Here is a 25681-nt window from a genome sequence, read left to right as displayed (position 1 = left end):
TGAGAGAAAAATATAAACAATTTAAAGGTATAGAAGTGAAGGTCCCTTCCATGTCCCTTGTAATAGGCAAGAACTGCTTAGTTTGTATGCTTTTAAATACATGTATACCATATATGCTATATGTATTTGTACATATAACTATGTATCATCTTTTTATAGCATTTCTTGGGAGTTTATATAGATCCATTCTCATTGTTAAACTATGTGAAAATAGAAGGTTTATATATTTGTAATATTTGGATTGTTGTACTTAAGCCCTACCTTATCCTTTCCCCACCAAATGTTCTGAATCCTCAGGACCTGGGGAAATGACTCACTTTTCCTCATTGGAATAGAAAGACCTTCCTCTTCCTTGAAGACTATGAAGAGACTTCAAATGAAGCAAATGCCTTAAAAACAATGCTTTCTCTCCTTCATATCTGTTCCTGTCTCCCCTCCTGGTCACCAGACTCATATCTAACATAAAGTCTCAGTAAACTCTACTGGGAAAATGCAGATCCGAGGAAAGGGGAGAGACTGTACACAAAGCAGCAGTAGGACTGCCTAACACATGCCAGCAGGAACCATGGACGTTTGTCTAGCTGTAGATCCTGATCTTGGGGACTTTGTCTAGGAGTGGACCAAGCAGTTGTAGGTATAACTTTGGATAAGGGCAAGTCTGGTAATGGCCCTAGGAAATAATCCCAAGATGCTACTGGGGTGAATCTTGGAAGCTTGGAAAACGTGATAAAGTATTAATCACTGATGTGAGGAAGTGAGTGTTAAATGAACTAGAGATATAAGAAATGTCACCGCAGACTGTGGAGGAAGGGATCAAAACGCTCAAAGAAAGGGCCTGCTAGAATGGATATATTGAAAGATTGGAAAATCTTCCAGCTGACTCTGTTCCTTGGAAGAGATGACAGGTACTCTTTCTTACCAGGTCAATGAGGTTTGCAGCAGTGCAGGAAGCACCAGCATCTCCAAGAAGCTCAGTAACAACTCTCCTTTGTAGTGCAGGGCTGATTGTAGGAGATACTCCAAAACTGAGCTCCACAATGACAGTAGAGAGGATAGAATACCAGAACAACAGAGGCCAAATGACAGCACTTAACTGTCAGAAGCAAAGTGGGAATAATAACTGTAATTGGCAGTAAATTAGGAATAGGGGTCAGCAAGACCTGACCCAGGAAGGCAGGGCCACTTCATGGATGTGTGAGTTGTGCTTAGATGGGATGCTAAGTTTGTTTAATGCTATGCTGTCACCATCTTGAATTTCGTTATAATTCTTTAATTCCTTGCCACAGAACTCCACATTTTCCTTTTTCCCTGGGTCCCCTAAATTATGAGGTCACAAGGATTTTATAGTAATCTATGGAAATGGTCCACAGAACATGGGCTATTCCTAGGGGCAAAATATATGGGTAGCCAAAAAGGGATATTGCTTAAAATATGTAATTAGAAGAGATCAAGGAAGGATGGGCAGAAGATTTTAATGGAAAGTCATGATCTCTTAACCAGATTTTAGACCTTAGTTATTTATCAGCCCTAGAACTCATCAATGGTTGGAGAGGCCCAATTCTCATCATGAAAGTCCTTTTAACACCATAGCAAATGTATACAGTAGTGATTCTCTTAGTCCTTTTCTCAAAGGAATTTATCATCATTTACTTGGATAACTAAACACTGGGGTAAAGGGAATATTCAGATCTTTTAAGAGTTATATGCAGAAACTATTGAATATAGGGCCTGAGTTTATGCTGAAACCTAGAAATCCAAAATGCCATCATGGCCTCCTTTAGAGTAGAGATGATAGGACGTGGAGGTGTTAGTGTATATATGAGCAAATAACTTAGTTGTTAGGCTAAAGGTATGCAAGAGGAAGATTAGAAGGTCAGGGACAAGGACATCTTGGGAAGAGGCATGCAGATGGACCTAAGGGAGTGAGTACAAAGTGTGAGAATCTTTGTGTTGTATGTCAATGCTCACTAGAGAGCATTTACTGGAGCAGAACCACTACACCACCAAACAGCCTTTGTCCTTGACTCCCCCAGTGCTTGTGCAATGGGTTCAAGAATGGAACAGCTACATCCTCAGACGAGCCTATGCATGGGCACAACTACTCAGACTTTTCTCCCCAAGTTTTATATACTACTTCTGAGGCAGAATGTTCAGACTACAAGCAACAGAAACCAAGAACCCCTAGTATGATCATTCTAGGAAACTAGCCACATCAAGACAAGTTGATTGCGTTAGGCCCCTTCCACTGTAATGTTTCATTAATCAACCACACGTGAGAAAGAATAGACCTTCAGAAAATGAATTCATTGCCCTTTCCCATGCTTGCTTCCTTCCAGCTAAGCTAACTTTGGGAAACAACAGCCAAGCCGCAATACTGACAAGCAGAGATGATGTGACTCTGTCACTTGGTGATAATTCATCATTATTGGGATGGACATGTATTCTAGATACTCTTTTATATTTCCTGCCCACAGTGCCTCAAGCAGCACTTATATCTTAGGGCTCATAAGGTGTATGGTCCGCCAACATGGGATCCTCCATAACATTGCCTTGGACCAAGAGACCTAATTCAGGGCAAAGGAGGTATGGTGGTGGGCACAGGACAATGGGACCCACTTCTCCTTCTCCACATTGCACCATCTAGAACCTCCCTGCCCGAAAGAGTTTTGGAAGGGCCTCTTGAACACCCCGTTGGACACCAGCTTAGAGCTCATAATCTGGGTGAATGGGGTGATTTCAGAATGTGGTATACACCTTAAACCAACATTCACTGAATGACACTCTGTCCAAAATAGGCAGAATATATGGTCTGAGGATCAGGAGGTGAAATAGGAGTGGCCCTACTCACCCTTACTCCTAGTCACCCATATCTGGCAATTTGTCTGGTTCTATACATTCAGAAGTTCTGGTTCATACTCTGGTCAGCATAGGGCAGTAGGGCTGCTTCTTCATAATTGGGGTACAGAGGAGTATATGTGGCAATCAGGGGATCCACTGGGCAACTGCTGGAACTTCCATTCCCAGTTTTTACAGTACATAGGCAAGTAAAACAACCACCGAGTAAACAATGGTTCAAATTCCTCAGTGATGAGGGGGCTGGGTCACTCCACAAGACAAAGTACCTTAACCAGTATTAATGGCAAATCTAGAATGGCTGATGCCTATCAGTTAATGGACTTGGGACCAACTAAGCAGTGGCAGTTGTAGTTTGTCCCACCTCCTTCCTTTCGTAAGTTTTTCCAGGAATTGTGACCAGCCAGAATCTCAGAAAAGCTGCACCTGAATTGAATGAACTTAATAAGGGAAGTAAATGAATCTGACCGATGCAAGTGTTGGACTCTGCTGGATGCTATTACACTTCGGCTTAGGTCTCCTTTACCAGTCCAGTGTACTCATCCCTAAATGCTATGAATTTTGTCTGCTAATAGTCTAAGCCAGTCGTTCTCTTCAGCAGAACAGAAGCCATCAGAGTTTCCGTGCTCTTTCACCAGGAGTATTCCTTAGCCAGTGACTGATTAATATAGGTGTATAAAAGGCCAGCATAATATGTATGCTCTATATCTCCCTGTGGGTTTAGCCTGTAAATTGGACTCTGGGTGAGGCTATACTCTTGCTTAGCTCCTTCACTTTCTCTCCTGCTTCTTTTGTTCCCTTTGTCTAGAAAGCACTCTCTCGGTATATTACGGGCACCCACACACCTGTCTGAGACTCTTCTATGGAATCAGACCTAAGTCCGCTTGAGGTAGGTAGATATTTATTGTTTTACTTAACAGGAAGTCCTGAGGTAGGGGAGTTCTGAGTTTGGTTAGTTCAGTGTCTCACTGACATCACGAAGGACTAAAGCTCTGTCTACCTTTTTGCTTTTCTATCCTTAAGATTTTAGCGTTTATTCATTTTAGGGCCTTTCATTGTTGCAAGATGGCCATGGCAGCTGAAAGCATCACATCTTTGCAAAACAAAGTTCAAAGGCTGAAGAGCTGTTGTTCCCTTCTCCTGACTCTGTATGAGTGAGAAGTACCCTTAACTCATTTTTTTATCTCAAATCTGAAAGGCTAGAGTTGCTGTTTACTTGCCCATTCTTAAACAAATCAGGTTTAGCTAGCAAGAAGGGCAGTGAATTTACCGTTATTGGCTTAATCTAAAAAATAATCACCCCTTGGGTGAGAAGAGTTCTAATTTTCCTCTGAAACTTATGAAAGTAATAGGTAGGAATAGGAAGAGAGAGACTGATACTTGGCCACAATCAAGAAGTGTCTGCCCTAAACTGTAATTTAGGAACTATATCTATTCTTATATAAATACTGCAAAAACACTGTTAGGCATATATTTCTCAGTTGTTTTGGGGGATTGGAAAAGTGAGACTCCTAAGATAATGCCAAAGCACCAGTCTCTTAAGAGTTAAATAATCTTAAAGAATTTGTCATTGTATATTTTTTCTGACTCACTGGTATGTAATAATAGCTCCATGTTTTTTTTAGAGGAAACTTTTAATGGTAAAGTGTCAAACTAGATTTCTCAAATAAGCTTTCCTTAACTTCAAAAAAAGTACTCTTCAAATTCACTGAAGGTATATCCTACTGAGTCATTTCTTGGTGGGGGCTGGGAATGTAACAAACATTGTTAAGTAGCTATTGTATGCTAGAGGGTTCTTGGGTGGTCTTTTGTGACTGTTTTGACCAATAAAATACAAGAAAGCAACACAATGAACATGACTTCTGAGGTCAGTCATAAAAGGCAATGCAACCTGTACCTCATTTACTAGTACCTTGCTCTTAGAGCCTTCAGTCATTTTGTAAACAGTTTGCTCTGAGACCATGAAGCTGTGAGAAAGCCCAAACTATCCCACGCACAGAGGCTTCATGGAAAAACTCTGAGACAGAGGAAGGGACAGACCTGTCCGGACGGTCCCCAGATGTTCCATGCTCTTGCTGTTTCAGCTCCAGCCATCATCTGACTGCTTTCACCCAGGAGATATGAAACCGGAACTGCCCGGCCAACCCTTTCTCAAATTTCTGACCCAGATAAACCTCAAGATGTTAGAGAATGATTCTTGTTTTAGCCACTGTTTTGCAGTGAGTTGTTATGGAGCAATAGATAACAAGAACAGAATTTGGTATTTGGAGATTGGCTGCTGCCATGAAAAGAAAACAGTGAAACATGTGGACTGGAGGGTGTGTGGACTTGAGGAGACTGTTAATAAAATCTTGAGAGTCCATGAGAGCAGTTCCTAAAAATGACCTCAAGTAGCCTAGTGGTAAAGGATTAGAGAAGAATGAGAAATGTTTTAAAACCTGGAAGAAGAGAGACTGTTGTTATGTAATAGAAGTTTTATCAACATTGTTTCATGCGGTGATTTTGATGAGGTTTTGGAGGGTGGGGTTCAGAGCTGATGGCCAGGAAAGAATTCTTGAAGATGTCTTTGGTGCAAAAAGGTGATTTTATTAAAGCACGGGGACAGGACCCATGGGCAGAAAGAGCTGCACTGGGGTTATGAAGAGTGACTGGTTATATACTATGGAGCTGAGGGATAAAGGCAAAAGAGAGACCTCCTGGAGGACTTTGATATGCTAAAAAGGACTCCTAGGATACCTGAGGCCTTGCTATGGTTAAGCCAAGGTTGTTTTTCTTTTAGTAAGGCATTAACATTAGGGCAGTAGGGGGTTCCTGGAGAAATGTTATACTCTGTATTTACCTCAAGTATTTGCCAATGGGCTGAAGGTTATAGGGACATTTAATTTAACCTGCCATTTCCTTCTTGCCTTTGTTCCTCACATCACTATGCAGGGGAGGTGTTGTTGGGGCTCCAGGAAACTGAGTCTATAGGTTTCTGGAGATTAGGCTATTGATAAGATCGCCTTTTTCTTGTAATTTACTAAGATATTTGTAAACTACAAATAGTTTAGAGACTATTGTAGTCTCTATTGTAGAGACTACAAATAGAGACTCATGTCTTGCAGGACCGTGATCTCTATCAGTTAACCATTTGTTTTCCTTCCTTTCCTTTGTTCTTGGGCAGCAAGGAGTGCCTGAGGAATATTACACACGTCCCACCTGGGGGCGGGAGGGGTGTGTGTGCAGTATGTTAGCTTGTACTTTGCCCTCAGCTTGCCTCATGGTCCCTCATCAATGCAGATAATACAAAATGTATCTAATGTACCCAGTTATCTAGCTAAGAATATTTCCATGTAGAACATTGAAAGTGCTACCTTGCTTCATCTTACTGCCTATCATGCAAATAGTGAGGGATGAGTGAAAAAAGAAACAGTTCATCTTTAGGCATAATTTAGAGGAAACATAAGCAATTAAGGGTTTGGTGGATTTGAAACAGACTTTTCATTCCTGGCCTCTCCACATGCAGAAGATTCTCAAAGTAAGAAAGTTCATCAGGCCAGACATAAAATCTAGAGAACTGTCAGAAAATCTAAAGATAAAACAAATTGTGTGCTTTAAGAATCCTTTCTTGAGGTAAAGAAGATGTGTTTCCTATTTTCAAAAAATTTGGATTCTGTTGTGGATTCTAAAACGGCAAGTAAAGAAATACATAAAATTTAGTGTGATAACAGCCCTGATAAAAGTAAGCATGGGGTGCTATGAGAGCCTGTAATAGGGATGCTTCAGACAAACAGGAAGTAGGGTGACATTAGGATAAGGCTTTCCAAGAAAGGGCATATCTAAACTAAGCAGTGAAGAATAAATAGGAGTTAGGGAAGGTGGGTGTGGGAAAGGAGATGTTTTCAAGTGGAGAGAGTTGGGTGATATTATAGGAAATGCTCAGAAAATCTCCTAAAGGAGGCCTGAAACCCTTGACATGTCTTGTAGTGGTTTTCCCCTTTTATAGGAATAAATGTGATCAACCAGCTCTAAAGAGTCTCTCTTTTTAAAAAAGGTTTTTGTTATGGAATTTAAAAAATATGTGCAAAGGAAGAGAGAATTGTATAATGAACCCTCATGTGCTAATTACTCAGTTTAAAAATAATCAAACTCATGGCCAATCTGGTTTCATTTGTGATTACCCCCTCCTGCATTGCATTATTTTAAAGCAAGTCCCAGGCATATATAATTTCATCTATAAATGCTTTATCTCTAAAGCATAAAGACTCTTTTTGATTAATAGTCACAATACCTTGATCACACACACAAACCAACACTAATTCCGTAATATTGATGCTTCCCTTTGAACAAACGAGGCCAGTGTTGCTGGGTTCTTCTGGGAAGTAGATCACTTAAACCACTCTAATGCAGAAAGAGAATTATTCAGTACCTGAGGTCTGTGGTTAAAAATTTATTTTTTTGGTTAAGGCTCTGACTCTTGATTTCGGCTCAGGTCATGATCTCATGGTTGGTGGGATCGAGCCCTGCGTCAGGCTCTGTGCTGACAGCATGGAGCCTACTTGGAATTCTCTCTCTTCCTCTCTGTCTGTCCCTCTCCTGCTCATGTGTGCTCTCTGTCAAGGTAAATAAATAAACATTTTAAAAATTCATATTTTTTTGGAGGAGACAAGGATATGAGAAATTATGCTAGCTTCCTCTTTATAGGTATTTAAGGGTAGTGAGTGCAGAAAAACATCTGTCCTCGATGATCCAAAAAGTTATGAAAATATAAGAAATGGTTGCTGTAGGCACTTAATTTTGTTTCTATGTATGTTTTCTTTAGGACAGTTGTCCAGTTATACCTAGGGAGGTCTAGCTGCTGATTTCAGGCAGTCCTTCTGTGGTCTACCCTTAGTGCTAATTATTTCATCCTAGACTGGCTTAGGTTCTGAGCTGGTGTGGGTGGATGAAGCTCTCTTACCTTTACACAAAGGGACAAAATTCAGTGCAATAACAGAAATAAGGAGAAAGGATAAACAGAACCAGACCCAGTACCATTGTACCTTGGGACTTGTGTTTGAGTGTGAATTTATAATCATATGCCATCTGGCCTTAGAGTAGTAACTGCAGGGGTGGACACTCCAATTGGCTGATCTCAGCATACATGTGCAAAGACTTAAGAGACTTGAGATCATGACATGCTCTGAGATCTGCGAGGATTATTTCCCAGTACAGGGTTGATAAGGCAGGTACTGGGGAAGTTAGTGAGCACCAAATTGTAAGTAAAGAAATGAGGAATTATTGGAGCATTTTAAGTGATAGATTTCTGCGATCAGATTTGTGTCAGAGTGGGACATATAGGCGGGCACAGAAGCCAGTAGGATAACATTTTATCAAAATAAGCAAGAGATGATCAGTGCATGACTGAATGTAGTACCATTGAGAACTATGAGTGTGGACAGTGTGGAAAGATGTTTACAGACAAGTCCACAGTACTGGGAGGCCAGTGTGATGGGAAGTTGAGAGGAAGGAGTTAGGGATGGCTCCCACGTTTGTAGCCTGTCTTAGAGGATTATGGTGTGGAGATTTCCAATCCACAGTGCAGTGTTTCCTGGCTGATGCGTAAATTCTGCTGGATTACTAGTTAGTGACCGTTGCTATTCTAAACCCCATTCAGTATTATAACAGTAGCATTTCTGAAGTCAAGGCTATGGCCAGAGAGTTAATTGGAGGATCAGGCAGTTCATATTGGAGCTAAATGTTTTATTCATCCGACGTGTCCTCTGCTCAGCATAGAAAACAATTCCCAAGTTCCCATGTTCACATGAACTTCTTCATATTCCTTAATGTTTTATTTTTAGTTACTCTTACACTAAAATAAGGTTCTATTTGGTCTTTCCATCCTGGGGTCTAGTTGATCATATACTACAATCTTATAGGTTATAAGGAAAAACAGAAACACTTTGACTTAAAGCCTATTGTATACTAAACTTCAAATTAATATTTCCATAAATTAGATAGGACCTCTGTACTAGGTTTCTCCTATATCTTGATATTGATTATTAAAATCTTTAAATTGAGCTTCATCTCTCTTCCAGAAAATAAGTATAGCTCTTGGACCGTTTTCCTTCTAAAACAGAAGATGCAGCAGAATATTTAATAATAGATTGTTCTGAGGTCCAGCATCGCAGCAGGCTTTATAAGCTGGCTCTCTACTTTCTCTGTGAGGATTGGCATTCATTTTATATAGTGACAAAAGGATGTGGGGACAGGATCTTTTGTTCTTTTGAAGAATCATTTACACCAGCATTATGGGCTGGAGGAGTTTCTTACCACCTGTTCTCTCCATAAGCTGTTTCATTCCTATGAAATACATATTCCTACATCAGATTTCAAAAGTTAGTCACCTAGCATAGCTGGAGAGAGGTAACACAATGGCAACATTTATTATCTAGAAGATAGGCACATTTTCCCCTCATATCTCTCACGTCTAATCTTTTTTTCTATTTTTCAAGTTATGCATACAGCAGCAAAGTGCATCACCTACCTGGGGTAAATCCACTGACTGTCAAACATCCAAAGACCAAGAAAGAATTTTTGGTGATCTTTCTAGTAATAGACACAAAAATTTAATAATATTTTAATTTATTATCTTGTACCCAGAAGTTAGTTTCACTGGTGATTTACTACCGTCCATAACCTACTGGGGTCTGGCACTGATGGTTGATTTACTGTTCTATCAGTTACTTAATTAGAATGAATTATTCATAGTTTTTCCTGATGAACGACCTAATTATTATGCTAATCATAATAATCTAAGTCTTCAGTGTTTTCTAAAGCATCCTGCCTAATGGGGTTATTAAATATGTGTATAATTATAGTCTTATAAAATTCAGAAACATGCTTTGACAGACATTTTTATTTATATTTAGACTTTCAGAAACATCAAATGTAAGATATCTTTTGCCCTGAACTCAATTAATTTCTTAAATGTCATTTTCTTTCCTTAATATAAAACCGTGAATGAGTGTGACAAATAAAACTGTAAACAACTTCATTATGAATACTAAGAAATAGAACAGAATTTTATACCCAGTCAAGTCCTGCTTTTGAGGACTTTGGCTTTGACAAGAAAATTGTCCTTTATGATATTGGGATTGTATTGGAGGCAAAGGAGTGAACTGACCTGATATTTATTGTTAAATGGTCAACTCTTAATTGTTCACAGGAGAGGCAACTGTATTGTGGGTCAATTAGCTATTAACTGTTCATACTTGGGACATTTCCCTCCTACTTCTGTATTTGTTTACAACATCTCAGGCCCAAATTATTACATTTGCATGTGCTTGTCTTACTTCAGGGCAAAAGTTAATATTTGAAGATATTAGGATATTCTGTTGCTTTCAGTAATAATAACTACATCAAAACCCAACTCCTCAGGGCATCTAATGCTTGAAGATCTGACATAGAAGGCAATAATAAGATCTTTAGCTGTTAGATTTCAAACCAAGCATTTGACAGCCGATGGCTGGGTCTATTTAGCCAAATATAAATTAGAATTAAAACACACATTATGCTCAATTTTTTTTGTAGTCCAGTTGTTAAAGGATTCTTTTTTGAGACTTGGCAACAATAACTGATGGCTTTTGTGAAACATTAAGATTATTCAAAGAAATAAGATTGGCTCCTTTTTGGTCATAACTTCATTTTGTCTTTGAGAACAGAGATGGACATAATGAAAAGGAACACTTTCCATTATTTAATAGTTTATACTCCTTGTAAGGTTTTTTCCCCTTATTTTTAACTCCCTTATTTTCTCTATCGTTTTTAAACCATCAATTTACATTTGAAGATCTGGAGATCAGTGACTGTGTCCTCCAGGACTTCCAAGTAGAAGACACTTGAGGAACTTCTGGTCTCACTTGTAATCCTCCTCTTCACCTTAGTTGTTCTAGGGATCTCTGGTACAGTTGTGATACGAAGCCAACTAGTGTGCTTTGGTCTGAGCAAAAGTCCTCATGCCCATCTCTCTGGAGCTGCTATGACTGGACACAGTGTTGGACAGGCCAGCCCTGCTCATTCCCTTTACACCGTGATGATGATTCTCGGGTTGCATGACAGTGGGTGTCTTTTCAGATGTTAGAAGTAAAACCAACATTACATGGTTTCTATTCTGCTTGTTTTAAATAATTTTTGAAGTTACATGGGACACAAATCAAGGGAAATTAAATGTATTCCTACTTCTGGCTGAGCCAGCTTCAGCTTAACCTCTGGCCCTGACCACCTTTTTCCTTTGGGATTTGTCTTAGTCTGTTCAGGCTGCTATAGCAAAAACACCACAGACTGAGTGGCTTATAAACAACAGAATTTATTTCTCACAGTTATAGAGGTTGGGAGTCTGATGTTAGGTTGCCAACATGGATGGGTGAGGGCAGATTTCTCATTGCATCCTTACATGGCACAAAGGACAAGCAAGCCCTCCAGACCCTTTTTGATAAATGTACCAATCCTACTGATGAGGGCTCTGCCCTGGTGACCTAATCACCTCCCAAAGATCTCATCTCCTCGTACCATCACCTATTGGGTTAGAATTTCAACATATGCATTTTGGAGGGACACAACATTCAGACTATATCAGGGTCCCTACAGAAAGGACACTACAGAGCTGAAAAGCATTATAAGGATGGTTTTTCAACTGCCTTGTGTTCTTTCCTCTCTAGAGGGGACTTGATCTCAGCTCTGGTTGCTTGGACGGTGGTGGGTATGATATAGCTCTGAGATACCTCTTATTCAAACTCACTTTAAAGTCCAGCTCCTTTACTTTGCTGGAGTAGGAGGAAGGAGAGGATAAGAGATAATTATCTCTTGCCTTAACTGGTCGGTAACAATGCCCTTCTTTTGCTGCTTTTCCAAGCAACAGTAACTTACAGTCATTTCCTTCTCTATGGCAGGTAATCAAATACTGACTCCTCCTAGGACACATGTATGAGTCTTTGGAAAGGTTTCAAGGGATGACAACACTGAATTTTTCACTGTGAGGTCCAGCTCTGTCTCTTTTCCTTCCACCTCCTCCCAGCTCTGGCCAAAACAAGCCATGTTTCAGCTTCTTATTGGAGAGATTCTGTCATGGGTGAACTGAGCCTTACATGGGGGCCTGTCTAGATGGTCCACGTCCACCTGCCTTCTCTGTTGGTCACATGACCTATGGGAAACTCTGGCATCATTGTTGGGGATGTGGTAAACAACTCTGTACATCTGTCTCTTCAGGGACCTTGCGAGACCTTCTTTTGGAAATGACACTCAAGTATGGAACTGCTGAGTCATGTGGTTCATATTTTGACTAGAGCCATGTTGCTCTTCAGAAAGGCTGCGCTAGTTTATGTTTTCACCAGCATGGACAAAATTCCTAACTACCAGTATTCCTATGAATGGTTGACATTATTCAGCTTTCTAATTTTTGCTATTCTGTAGTAACTTACTTTATATGCATCGCTGTAATTATCAGTCACTTTGACCTGTCATCTATTTGTCAGTGTCTTGGGTTTCTTCTATATATTGGATATTCATATTTCTTGCTCATTTGTCTGTTTGGGTTGCTGTCTTTCATTATACACTTCTAAGATTTTCTTGTATATTGTAAACATTAATCTCTTGTTGGTTTTGTACTTTGCGAATATCTTCTTCCATTCTGTCAACTATATGTTAACTTTATCCTTAGTTTCTTATTGACCAGAAAATCTTTATTCTGATATAGACAACTTAATCATTTATTTCTTTGTGCTTTTGAAGTTCTGTTTAAACAATCTTTCTCCTTCGCCAGGTCTGTAGCTATTGAATATTTTATTCTACCAACTTTCTAGTTTTATCCTTCACCTTTAGATATTTATTCCTGTTGTTGTCTACTTTGATATGTAAGGTTAAGTAGGGATTCACTTTTCTCAAACCATTTTACTAAATAATTCATAGTTTTCCCATGAATTTGTGATACTAGCTTTCATTTATATAAGAGTGGCCCATATACATGTTTTGTCCCTGAGCTATTATGTTCCATTGATCAACATGATTGTTCTTGTGGCAATATCTTAATTTTCTTTAAAAAAAATGCTTACTTATTTTAAGAGAGAGAGAGCACGTGAACAGGGGACAGGCAGAGAGAGACGAGAGAGAGAATCCCAAGCAGGCTCCATGCTGCCAGTGCAGAGCCCTACACGGGGCCCAATTCTGTGAACCGTGAGATCATGACCTGAGCTGAGACCAAGAGTTGGATCCCCAACTCTTAATTTTTAAATATCTTAATTTTTAAATTATGATTTAAAAGAATCAATAATTGACAACTTGCCCCTCTTTTCTCCCCCATTTTTTATAAGGTTGGCTTCCTTCTATTGAAAAATAGAATAAATTCATTTAATTCTTAAAAAATCCAACTGGAACTATAATTGATTTACATCAGATTAATAGAATAATTAGGAAGAATAAATATCTTTGTAATGTTAAGCCATCTTATCTAAAAAAATAAAATGTCCATTTAATTTATATATCAACTTATATGACCTTGATTGGAGTTTTTGTTTTCTCTATAGTTATTGTGTGTTCCTGGTTAATTTCTAGATATTTTATAGTTTTTGTTTTCCTTTTCTTTCTTTTTACTACTGTTATATTTTCTAATTGGTTATGGCTGAGGTAAGTTAGCACTGTTGATTTTTTAAGTTATCTCCAGTTAAATTTCTGAACATTATTTTTAGTTGCTTTTTTGGTGATAATTCTATGGTTTTATTGGATGATAGTATTATGGACTAACAGTGACATTTTTTTCTCTTTCTCCTAAATATTTTTCTTTTCTTTTAGTATTGATAAGACTTGTAGAATTGTATCAGTCAGTTGTGGTGTGAAAATATTGTGTTCTATTTTAAAGGGTATGCTCTCTGTTTTTCTCCACTAAGGGTAGTGTTTGCTATAAGGTTTGGATATACAGTGTTCACCACTGTGAGGAAGTTCCCTTCTAGTTTTAGTTTGTTCAGATTGTTGAAAAAAATAGATATGTCCTGAACTTTATTAAAGTCTCTTTGCATCATTTGAGTGATTGATATGATTTTCTCTACTTTGCTAATGACATAATGGTATTGGTGGGTTTCATGAAATATAACTATTTTTGCATTTCTGGGATTAACCTCACTTGAGGTGAATGTGAACTTTTTTCTTTTTTTTATGAATTGTTGGATTTAGTTAGCTAGCTGTATGACCTTGGGTAAGCCACATAACCTTCTATGCCTGAATTATTTATCAGTAAAATGGATCATAGTCGAAGAGCTGTCTTTGAATTACATATGTTCAGAATTTAGATGAGTGCCTGATACATAATAAAACCTATGTAAAAGTAATATAAGTATAATATAATTGTGAATTGTTTCTGGATACTATTCAACCTACAAGTACCAGAAAATTTCACCCCCTTTCTGTATCTCCTGAAACAGCATATCCTGTGTCTCCCCTCCCACTGTTATTGATTGCTTAGAGTGTTTTTATTAGGGATCTTAGCGTATTAAACCATCTGAGGCCTTCAGTGCCGAAGAGCACTTTTTACTGTGCTCTCATCTTTGACTTATAATTTGCTTGGATATAAAATTCTAAGAGGAAAGTTCTTTTCCTTTATTACTTTCAAAATACGGTTGTGTTGAATTTTTGCATTCAGTGTGTGGTTGAGAAGTCAGATGCCATTCTGATTCTTTTTCTTTTGTAAGGGAGCCGTTCTTGCCTTTGTACATTTTTATTATTTTCCCTTACTATGTCTTTGATATCCTTCATTTTAATAATAATGCACTTAGGTGTTTGATTTGTCCTTATTTCTTCTGTTTAATAACCTATGAGTTTATGCCCCTTTTCAGTCTGCAGGCTTTTCTTTCTTTAATTCTGGCAATTTTATCCTTTTTGTTTGTTCAAATTTTACTTCTATGCATGTTTTCTCTATTTATAGTAACTCTATTGTCTACCTGTTACCATCATATATATGTGTGTGCCATATATATATATATATATATATATATGGCACACACATATATATACATACATATATATGTAAATTTTTATTATCCTTTTTGCTGCCTCTGAGAGTGTTCTTTTTTTTTTTTTTTTAACAACTCATTAACTCATTCTTCAACTTACTGATCTTGGTAATTAACTTACTTATTGTGTTCTTTATTTTAGCTGTACTTTTCATATCTAATATTTCTATTTGTTTTCTCATCATAATTTCTCATTACTGCTCCATGTTACTAATATCTTCTCTATCTTCTTATGCTTATTTTGAATTTTTTGCCCATATTTCCAATAATTCTGCTTTTAATAACTTATGTGGTTGAGCTTATTTTTATTTTTAGCAGTGGTTGCAGTGTTCAAGTCTCTGTTTTTGCTTGTTTGACTCAAGGAATCACATTTCCTTGCATCTAATAACGTGTATGGGACATGCCAGAGACTAGGCCCTCATCATCTGGATAAGCTTAAGGAGAGGGGAGGATATGATCTCTGGGTACCAAAAACTACTACTCGTATCTCTCCCATTTACTACTACTCTACCACACAACTCAAGAATTTTACCTTTAAATTAATAAATAAAATTAATTAATTAATTAAGAGACATTATCCCGAGTGAGATAAGTCAGACTGATAAAGACAAATGCTATGTCCTATCACTGTACAATCTAAAAAAGCCAAACAGTAAGATGGTGGTTGCCAGGGGATGGGGGAGATAGGGTAGAGGACAGATGATGTTTAAGGGTACAGACTTGCAACAGGTAGTAAATAAATCCCAGAGATCTAATGCACAGTAAAATGAATATAGAAGACAATATTGTATTATAACCAGCAAATGTGCTAACAGATTAAATTCTAATTACTTCGACCACTAAAAAAAAAAATGATAATTATGTTATGTGATTGAGGTACTAATTATAGCTATAATAGCAATCTTTACAATAGGTATCAAATTAACATGTACACCTTAAATTTATACAGGGTTGCATGTCAGGTGTGTTTCAATAAAAAACATATGTTAGATGTAAAAATTTTTAAAAATTAATAAAGGGATGCAGCTTTGGAAGAGCATAGTATCTTTAGGTTGAAAGCTACCAGTTTAGGGGATTGAGGGAAAAGGGTTGGAGAAGTTGGTTTCCCATTTTGGCCAAGTAGCTCATGCATTTTCATCTAGTGTTCACCCTCACAGAGATTTTGCAGTGCGTTTACCAGGATGACTTAAACTCATGTTGCTAATTTCTGTCGTGAAAGGCCAGACGATGATCATCGCAAACTATTGTGGAGATAGAAAAGAGCTGACCTAGAAGTTTCTCTCCTCGTACTGCTGGTTTCGATTCTCACTGACCACAGGCTGCAGTCAGTCATCAACCCCCACAACTACTCCACTTAGAAAAAGCTTCGGTTCCCCAGAGTTTTCATGAGTGTATGTGTTTTCTGTGTCCTGTAAACTATAGTGCCCTCTTGCTTCTGTACTCCTCTAGGGTTGGGTCAAGGAACCCACGAATCCCTACTATTTTGCCATCTGTTCTGAAACTAGGAGACCGTGATTGTACTTTCATTTTGGTAATGTGTTGGTTTGACTTAGTAGTCCTGACATGCCCTGGGAGCATTTAGACTCAGAGAGGAACTTTCTGTATTTGGCACATTCTCAATGCTGTGACAAAGGACACAGTCAAAGCTGATTGCTCTGCTGGGCTTTGACTGGGGGCCTTGTTATTAACTAGGCTCAAATGAAATTTTAAAAGAAAAGGATATTTTTCACATTGGCATTTGAGAAATTGTGCTACAGGAAGCGGTATATACTTGTCCTTTCCCTTGACAGAGAACACAAAGTGCTGTGGATTGTTCAGGGGTCCCTCAGCACATTTCAGCAAAAGAAAAGCGGACATTTTAAATTTATTGCTAATCCTAGAGAAGAGCTTACTAAATTTTTCACTCAAATGTATCCACTAAGCTACCATTAATTGTAATATTTGTTACATAACTAGAATCTAAAGTAATCAGTCATTAAATTAAAATATCCTTCTGAATTTCTCTCATTCTATTATACTTGGTTTACAACTGATAGATATGTATAAGATATTGATCATCATGGCTACTAGCAGTTATCAGTGGAACCAGTACATTATTTCAGAGGGTATTAGACCTTGAGTTGTGGTGTATATGGAAGTGTAAAGCATGAGGAGGTATAATATGGTTATATTTCAGTCTGGCCTAATCTTTCCCAAATATAGATATTGGAGGTTTTTCTTTTATTCATCACCATTCTTTTTGATGATAAGGACCCCATTTCCTATTTTTGGTGCTTTGTGATTCTCTTGGGTCGTTGCAAAGGAGAATGTGTCCACCTGAGACAGTCAATTAGGTTTAGCAAAGTCTTAGCTGTAGAGAGACATCACTTCTGCCTAGGTATTCCGTGGGTGACATGCCTGCAATAGTTAAATGGCTACTCTCTGTGAACACTCTCACCAGATGATGAGGAAAACAGCTAACATGGCTCCTCAGCAAAGATGACATTAAACTGTTCTCTTAAACTTACTCATTTAATGGCACAACAAATGTTTATTGAGCATCCACTGTGTGCCGGGAGCTTTTCTAGACTTAAGGAGATACTACAGTGAACAAATTAAATCAAGTTTTCCTCTCATTATTAACAATACAAAAAATGAACAAAGTATGATGTAGCAGTACATTGTGCAAACATACTAACTGAGGGAGATGATAGAGTGATTGGGGAACTACTTTAGCTTGGGTGGGGAAGGAAAGCCTTATTGTAAAATTACATCTGAGCTGATGCCAGAATGATATGCAAAGATTTGAAGACACAGAATCCCAAGTGGAAGGAAGGGTGAGTGCAAAGTCCGAGATGCATGTGTTTTCACATAGAGAACTAGGATCAGTGTGGATTGAACTAGGTGATGGAGGGAGAGAGTGGCATGAAATAAGATTGGAGAGGTAGGTAGGAGTCAGTTCATTCAGGGTTTATGGACCCTGGTGAAAGAACTTGGGTAATGGGAAGCATATTCAATCCAATAGCAATCCTGTCATCTATACCTTTAACATACATTAAAAATATGACTGCTTTTTATCATCATACCAACACTTCCACTTTTAATCAGGGGAATAACTGGATCAAGTGAAATAAAGAAAAGGAAACTTTAAACACTCTGTGCAGAATGGATTGTGGAGAAGCAAGTGTAGAACTAGGGATATCAGTTAGGAGGTTATTTTATGGCCCAGGTGGGAGATAATATTGGCTTTGATTAAGTCAACAGTGATGGAGGCAGTAAAAAATGGACACATTGGTGTATAATTTGAAGGAGTGGTTGACAGGACTGCTGTTGGATTGGATATGGCAAATGAGTAAAGGAAAGGAATAGAAGACAGCGTCTAGGTTTTGAAATTAACATCTAGGTGAATGGTGGAGCAGTTTATTGAGGTGGGAAGGACTGGAGGAAGGACAGGTTTGGAGTGGAGAGTGCAAGAGTTATGTTCTGAGATACATATTAAACATTCTAACAGTGTTGTCAAGAAAGATGTTGGGTAAATAAGCCTAGGGTCAATTGAGTTGAGAGCATATATATGGTTTTTAAAGCCATCTGAATAAATTATATAACCTGGGAGAGACCATAGATAGATTGGAGAAAACAGCCCAGGGACCAAACCTTGGGGAACTCCAATATTTAGAAACTGAGCAGAAGAGATTCTTGCAGAAGAAACTGAGAAGGAGCCTCCAGAGAGGTAAGAGAAACCAGAAGAATGCTATGATTCAGACCCTAAGAGAGGGAAATGCTTTAAGAATAAGAGAATGGTCAAGCTGAAGTTGGAAAGGTGGATAAGACCCAGGCCTCGATTAGAAGTTGGGCTGTTATTCTAGGTGCAGTGAGGAGACTATTGAAAGGGGTTAGGATGGTGGTAGGGTCTTAATAGGATCATATTCACATCTTACTCTGGTTGCTGTGTGGAGAAAAGGATGAGGGAGTGGGGGACAAAAGTGAAGGAGGTGAGAGACCACATAGGAGACCCCTAAAACAGTAGAGCCCGAAGGGTCATGAGTTAGATCAGGTGCTGGCAGTGGAGACTGAGAGAATTGGACACTTTCAGGACATATTTAAGAGCAGAGTTTTAAACCTTAAGCCTATTGACATTTGAGGCCAGATAGTTCTTTGTTATGGGGCTTTTCAGTTCACTATAGGAGTATTTAGCAGCAATCCCTGGCCTCTTCCTCTGCCAGTGGCACTCCCTGATGTCTCCATTGTTAAAAACAAAAATGTCTTCAGACAGGCAGGTAGTCCTTATTAAATATCCCTTGGGGACAAAATCTCTCCTAACTGATAACCACGATTTTAGAGAGACAATGCATGGGAATGGATACTGGATTAGATGTGGGTGGGAAATATCATGAATGACATTGGTTTCAACAGGCAAATACATGGGTGTTGGTATATGGAAATGCAGTGGTTTGAGGAGGAGAATATTTGGGAACATGTGTTTTAGATATGACAAATTTAGATGCCTGGAAGACTCCAAGAGGAGAAGTCAAGGAGATAGTTGCTTATATGAATGAAGAGGTTTTAGCTGGAAATATGAAGAGTTATGGGATTGGACATGATCACTGATGGAGAGGGTACAACTGAGAACCAAAGAGGCCTGGGGACTGAACAAAGAGGAATGCTAACAGTCACAAAAATGTTATATAAAGAAAAAATAAAATGCAGAATGTTTTGATAAGTGCATAGTAAGTGATACTGAATGAGGTGGAAAGTTCTAGTTATATAAGGATTGAAAAGTGTCCATTGGAGTTGGCAAAAAAGGAGGTAACTCTAGGGGCCAAAGTCATAATGGGGTAGGTTGAAATGAGAAAGGAAATTGGACCACATATACAGACAATGATTCCAAGAATTTTTTTTTTTCAAGCAAGGAAGAAGAAGCAACTAGAAGAAGGTGTGAAATCAAGGAGACCTTTGTAAAAACAAAACAAAACAAAACAAAACAAAACAAAACAAAAACAGTAACATATGACTAAATGCTGCTGGACAATCTGATAAAGAAGGAGGGAGGTCAAGAGTAAGGAGAGAAAGGTAATAACAGATTCACCAAAGTCCTCTGATAGTAGGACACTATGGCTTTTACCAGGGAGAAAGTTACTTTCTTCATTGTAACAGAGTGATAATATTAGTAATGATGATGCTAATTATGGTAGCTGATATTTATTGAAGGCTTATTGTGTGCCAGACCTGTCACATGGTCTAAGATTAAATAGGTTTAATCTTCCCAGAAAACTTGTGAAGTAAATCCTGTTACTATTTCCATCTGAAAGATGAGAAAACAGGACTAAACAGGTTAACTAACATGATCAAGTGGCAGAGCTTAGAATGTAGCAGGTCTCATTCTAGAACTCATGTGAAATCACCTTATGCCAGAGCCTAAGCTCTTAACAGAAGCAGAGAAAGAATCATGCCAATTCGCTTCCAAAAGAATTGTTAAAATCCATGAGTTCTTGGCTGTTACCATGATGTCTTAGAAGCAGCTGGACTTGAATCACAGTTACCTCCCACAATGAAATACTCCATGTTTCCTTATACTTGACCCTATTCTGAGGTGGCAACTGGTTTGGTCTCATCTTTTATATTTATTTATTTATATTTATTTTATATTTATTTATTTATTAAATAAATCTCATAAGCCAACAGGGGAATGGTCTGGGCTCAGGACAGACTGGTCTTGGGTTGGAAAATGCTACGAGGTCCTCAAACTGGCTCTTCTCCTCAAATATCCTTTTCTGGATCAGAAGCAAATGTGGATCCTGCTCTGTGCTAGGTCCTGCTTGTGAGACCAGCTATGAACTCTTGTTACAGCCTTCCAAAAGTTAGTCACAGTGCCCCTGAAATTGGTTGGTGATTGGCATAGAAAAAAACACCATTGGCTTGACTGACCCTGGGCCTCTGTTTATGCTAGTCATACTCCTAAATTCTGGTGACCATTTTGTTTTTATAAGCACATGATCCCTGATATTTGACCATGGTATCAATCAGGGACTGATCTATCTTGACTTTTGGTTTTCTTTCTAAGCTTTCTACAAATTACGTGTGTGTGTGTGTGTCTGTGTGTGTGTCTGCATGTCTATGTAAATGTATAAGGATATCTTCTATAGTTCTTTTTTTTATTTTTGAGAGGGGAAAGGGGCAGAGAGAGAGGGGGACACAGGATGCAAAGCAAGCTCTGTGCTGAGAGCAGAGAGCCTGACACAGAATTCGAACTCTTAAACCACAAGATGGTGACCCGAGCTGAAGTTGGACACTCGACTGACAACCACGCAGGTGCCTCAGGGATATTATCTAACATCCAAAGCCTGTTATGGCAAAATATGACCTTTGGCCATTTCCTGAAGACAAGTGAAAAAAAAACCAGTTCAAAGTTTTATCTTCACAGGTATATTTATAGCAGTGCCTTTTTTGTCTTACAGTGTTCCTTGGATAATTTGGTTCCTTTTTTTAGTTTTCAGAGTGATGACACACAAATAAATTAGCGTTTCCACCTCTACTGCCTCTTTTGGCAAGAATAAAGGTTCTCATGTCAAGGTAAATAAAGAGGGAGGCAGAGACCTAGAGAAAGTAGACAAAATTGGAGTCATACTGAGCAATTTATGTGCCGACACGTCCCTTTAATTGTTAACAGCCACAAAAAAGAAAGAGAAAAAGGAAAAAAACATTGCTGCACAGTGAATGTGAAACATGTGCTCAGGTGTTCAGTGTGTAGAAGTATTTGGGCCACTAATATCTTTCCAACCTGATCTTCTGAAAGATCCCAGCTTTTGACATATCCCTTCCTCCACAAATGTGTAAAATGTAGTTGTGTTCCTCCAGAGGTTAGACCTTTCCTTTGTTTTGAGCTCCCTGGAACCCACTCTAGTTGCTAGATCAGACGGAATAACAAGCAAAATGAAAGAAGTATGGTAAAACCTTGGTTTGCGAGCGTAATTTGTTCTGGAAACATGCTTGTAATCCAAAGCACTTGTACATAAATGAGAATTTCAAGAACCATTGGCTCAGTTGTGATCATGTGACATTTGGCATCAGGTACTACTCGTATTGTAAGACATCACTTGTTTATCAAGTTAAAATTTATTAGAAATGTTTGTTCATCTTGCAGAACATTCATAGAACAAGTTACTCGCAATCCAAGGTTTTACTGTTTACCCCATAGGGTAGGTGGAAATTGGGGATTTTCTCAAGTCGTGTGAGCTGAAAGCCTTCTGTGTATAAATGTATATTTATGTATATGTAGACACACAGCCCTGAGACTTTGCAGTCATGTTTCTAGATTGTTCTTCCAATATTGGAGGAAAATGATCCCATCAGAGGGTTTTGTTTTCAGAAGCAGTCACAGGGCCCAGGTAACAGAGCGGCTTGTCCCCCGAGTGGCAGTTTGTGAGTACTGCAGCTACCACCCCAAATTGTACATCACCCTTTAGGGCATGCCAGCTTCCTGTCCCAGGAGAAAGCATTTTCCCTTGGGTATTAATTAAAACCCCATGACCCACAAAAGGAGATGTAGGAGTTTAGAAAACTCAGCTCTGCCACGGTCAATGTTTGGAGGTACTCAGGGGTCAATGAGTGAAGCAACATAGTGAGTGAAAGGCTGACCTTCCTTTCATGTTGAACTGGAGCCTTGCATCGCCCCAAGCATTTTGCTATCCTTGAAACCACATTTGAATCAATAACTGGGAGCAGAGCCAGTTCAATCATGTGGCTCTCTGAGGCCCAGCTGAGTGACTGACAGTAATATGTTTTTGAATGATTTAAGGAAACTCAGAGGACTGTTGACCAGCAGGACATCCCAACATTATTAGCTTCCTTCTGATATGTCAGGGCTGCTAGTGAATTTTAGTTTTCCCAAAGGTTCTTTCTGATCTTGGAGGCAGCACTGAATGAGCTTCTAGACTCTCATATTTGCACCGAGTTCAACTGATATTTCTTCCTAAGACTTTAAAGGTTCATAAATTACCACAGGCTTTTGGTCCCAGAGCAGTCAAGGCCCTCGGCTGAGATAAATGTGCTCAGTAAATGTGTGTTTTGATGTACTGGACTTTTGTAACTAGTCCTCCAGTTTTGGGAGAAATAAAAGGAAGTATTAGAGACATAAGAGATGAAATATGCTTTATAAAATCAAAATATTTTTTAAAAAGAAAAACATTCTAATAATTTGGGTTCAAGCTGGGACTTCTGGTTTAAAACTATCTTAATTTGGGAATCATTAGTTTTCCTTATAGTTAAAGCCATAGGCCTGTAAGAGATGGCTCCAGGAGAAAGAATGAACAGAGAATGGAAATGGTCCAGCATGAGCCCTGGGGGATTCCAGCATTTAGATGCCATATTGACAAGAAGGGAGCAGCTGAAGGTTTGGAAAAGAAGTAGTGAGCAGAGGGAAAACACAAGAAAATTTTGATATGTCCAGGGAAGGGTTAATTGTATTTGTTGCTACCGAGCAGTAAATATGAGGATAGAGAAGTGACTCAAGATAAGAGTGCTTCATGGGAGCCATGGGGATAGGGCCCGACTGGAGTAGACTGTTATGAGAATTATAATCCACACAAAGCAAGTGTCTGGTATACAGTATATGCTCACTATATGGTAGAAATTACTGAGAATTTGGTGTTAGATTTTACGGATTGCCTGTAAGCAATCATTCTCCTTGCTTCCTTTCCCCATCCCCTAATTCCTTTTCTTGGACGATCCCTCCCTGCAATTTGTAAAAGTTTTCCACTCTCCCATATGCCTAGGATGAGGCACTATTAATCCAGGCCATTCTTGGTGATGTCATTCCCCTTACCAGTGACTAGCCCTGGCCATAGGCATTGTGACACAGCCCTGCCCAGTGGGATATGAGGAGCAGCCAGGTGAGGGCTTCTGGCAAAGGTTTTCTTTACTAATAAACAGACAGTCATGGGAAGAAATGCCCCCCTCCCTCACAGAATATTATTACATCTGTTTGGAATATCTGGAATTGCTGCAGCGATCTGCAGAGTGACTGGGAGAGGAACTCTCATGGATAAGCTATGGATGAGTGGAAACATGAAAACCCGTTTTTGTAGACCTAGATCTCAGTCTCATGGTGGTACTAAGCAATCTTTAAAGAAGTGTTTCTCTGGATATAAATTCCACAAAGTGCTCTGTATGATGCTGATACTACTGACAAATTACCTAATGCTAGACACTGTTCTAAGCTTTACTTATTTTTTTGCAGCTGAGTAAACGGAGACCGAGTGAAGTGAAGTGATTGGTCCAGGGGCATATGGCTAGTAGGAGGTAGAGTGAGGATCCCAACCCAGGTACTGTAGTCATCATGTGAATGCTTCATCTCTATAGGTGATGCCTAAACAGGGCATCTGCAAATAAAGATGTGTTTGTTAGGTATCTGTATTTATTTATTTTTCTTTTTTTCTTAATTTAAATTCAAGTTAATGGACATTTAGGCTCTCTCCATAATTTGGCTATTGTTAAAAGCTCTGCTGTAAACATTGGGTACATGTGCCCCTATGAATCAGCACTCCTGTATCCTTTGGATAACTTCCTAATAGTGCTATTGCTGGGTTGTAGAGTCATTCTATTTTTAATTTTTTGAGGAACCTCCACACTGTTTTCAAGAAAGGAAGGGGGGAAAATGGTTACAAACAGAGAGGGAAGGAGGCAAACCATGAGAGGCTCTTGAATACAGAGAACAAACTGAGGCTTGATTGTGGGGGGGGTGGCGCGGTGGAGAGGGGAACATGGGTGATGGGTACTGAGGAGGGCACTTGTTGGGATGAGCATTGTGTGTTGTATGTAAGTGATGAATCATGGGAATCTACCCCCAAAACCAAGAGCACACTGTATATACTGTATGTTAGCCAACTTGAAAATATATTAAAAAAATTTTTAATTCAAGTTAGTTAAAATATAGTGTCATATTGGTTTCAGGAGTAGAATGTAATGATTCATCACTTACATATAACAACACTCAGTGCTTACCCCAACAAGTGCCTTCCTTAATGCCCCTCACCCATTTAGCCCATCCCCCTACCTGCTTCTCCTCCAGCAACCCTCATTTGGAATTTAAGAAACACAATAGATTAACATAGGGGAAGGGAAGGGAAGGAAAAATAAGATAAAAACAGAGAGGGAGGTAAACCAGAAGAGTTTACCTCTGCCTCTTAAAGGCAGAGAAATACAGAGAACAAACTGAGGTATCCATATTTAAAATGATGGGTTGTTTTCAGATTATTTCCTAATAGTGCCAACTAATTTCAGACTGAGTTTCTCCCTTTGTCAACTAATGGGCCTGGGAATGCCAAGAAGTGTGTGTCAGCCATCTTTGGTCAGGATACACACTGGAAGTACCAGAATCCAGCTTCCAAAGATTAACACGGCACAAATGAACACCCCAGTTGTATACATGGCTAATTTTAAAACACATATGAAGTAAGAATAACTGCTATTAATCTAGAGCTTAACATCTTCTTATGTGCAGTGCTTTAAGTACATTGTCTTACCAAATCTTCACTGAATCCTGATCCCTAGGAAGTATATTTTACACATTTTATGACTGAGGAAAGTAAACCATGGAGGATTTAAGTATTTTGCTCAAAACTATTGAATTTTAATCCAGGTTTCTCATTCCAAAGGCCACATATTTAACTGTCAAATGAACGCATTAAATTTTAACTCAAATTATGGCATAAACGCGGAGGCTACCTAGCACATTGAAGTAGCATATTGTCTGCAAAAGGATTTGTACATAGAGAAAAGCCTTGGAGGAAGTATGTAGTATCAACAATAGTGTTGAGAATTATAGTTAATTTTTA

The 25681-nt window shown here is 38.7% G+C and overlaps 1 long non-coding RNA gene across 1 annotated transcript in view; it reads left to right on the top strand.

Moving 5' to 3' along the window:
- The window catches only part of LOC122218279, a 122736-nt gene extending 98584 nt beyond the window's left edge, over positions 1 to 24152 (top strand). The window contains exons 3-4 of the long non-coding RNA XR_006201966.1: positions 3662 to 3742; positions 24085 to 24152. This is a non-coding gene — a long non-coding RNA (uncharacterized LOC122218279). The remainder of the gene's footprint in view (positions 1 to 3661; positions 3743 to 24084) is intronic.
- The last annotated feature ends 1529 nt before the right edge of the window (positions 24153 to 25681 follow it).

Source organism: Panthera leo, chromosome B1, assembly GCF_018350215.1.
Source record: "Panthera leo isolate Ple1 chromosome B1, P.leo_Ple1_pat1.1, whole genome shotgun sequence".
Lineage (NCBI taxonomy): Eukaryota > Metazoa > Chordata > Mammalia > Carnivora > Felidae > Panthera > Panthera leo.
The sequence above is the reverse complement of the archived record's forward strand: the minus strand, read 5'-3'. Positions and strand labels throughout refer to the sequence as shown.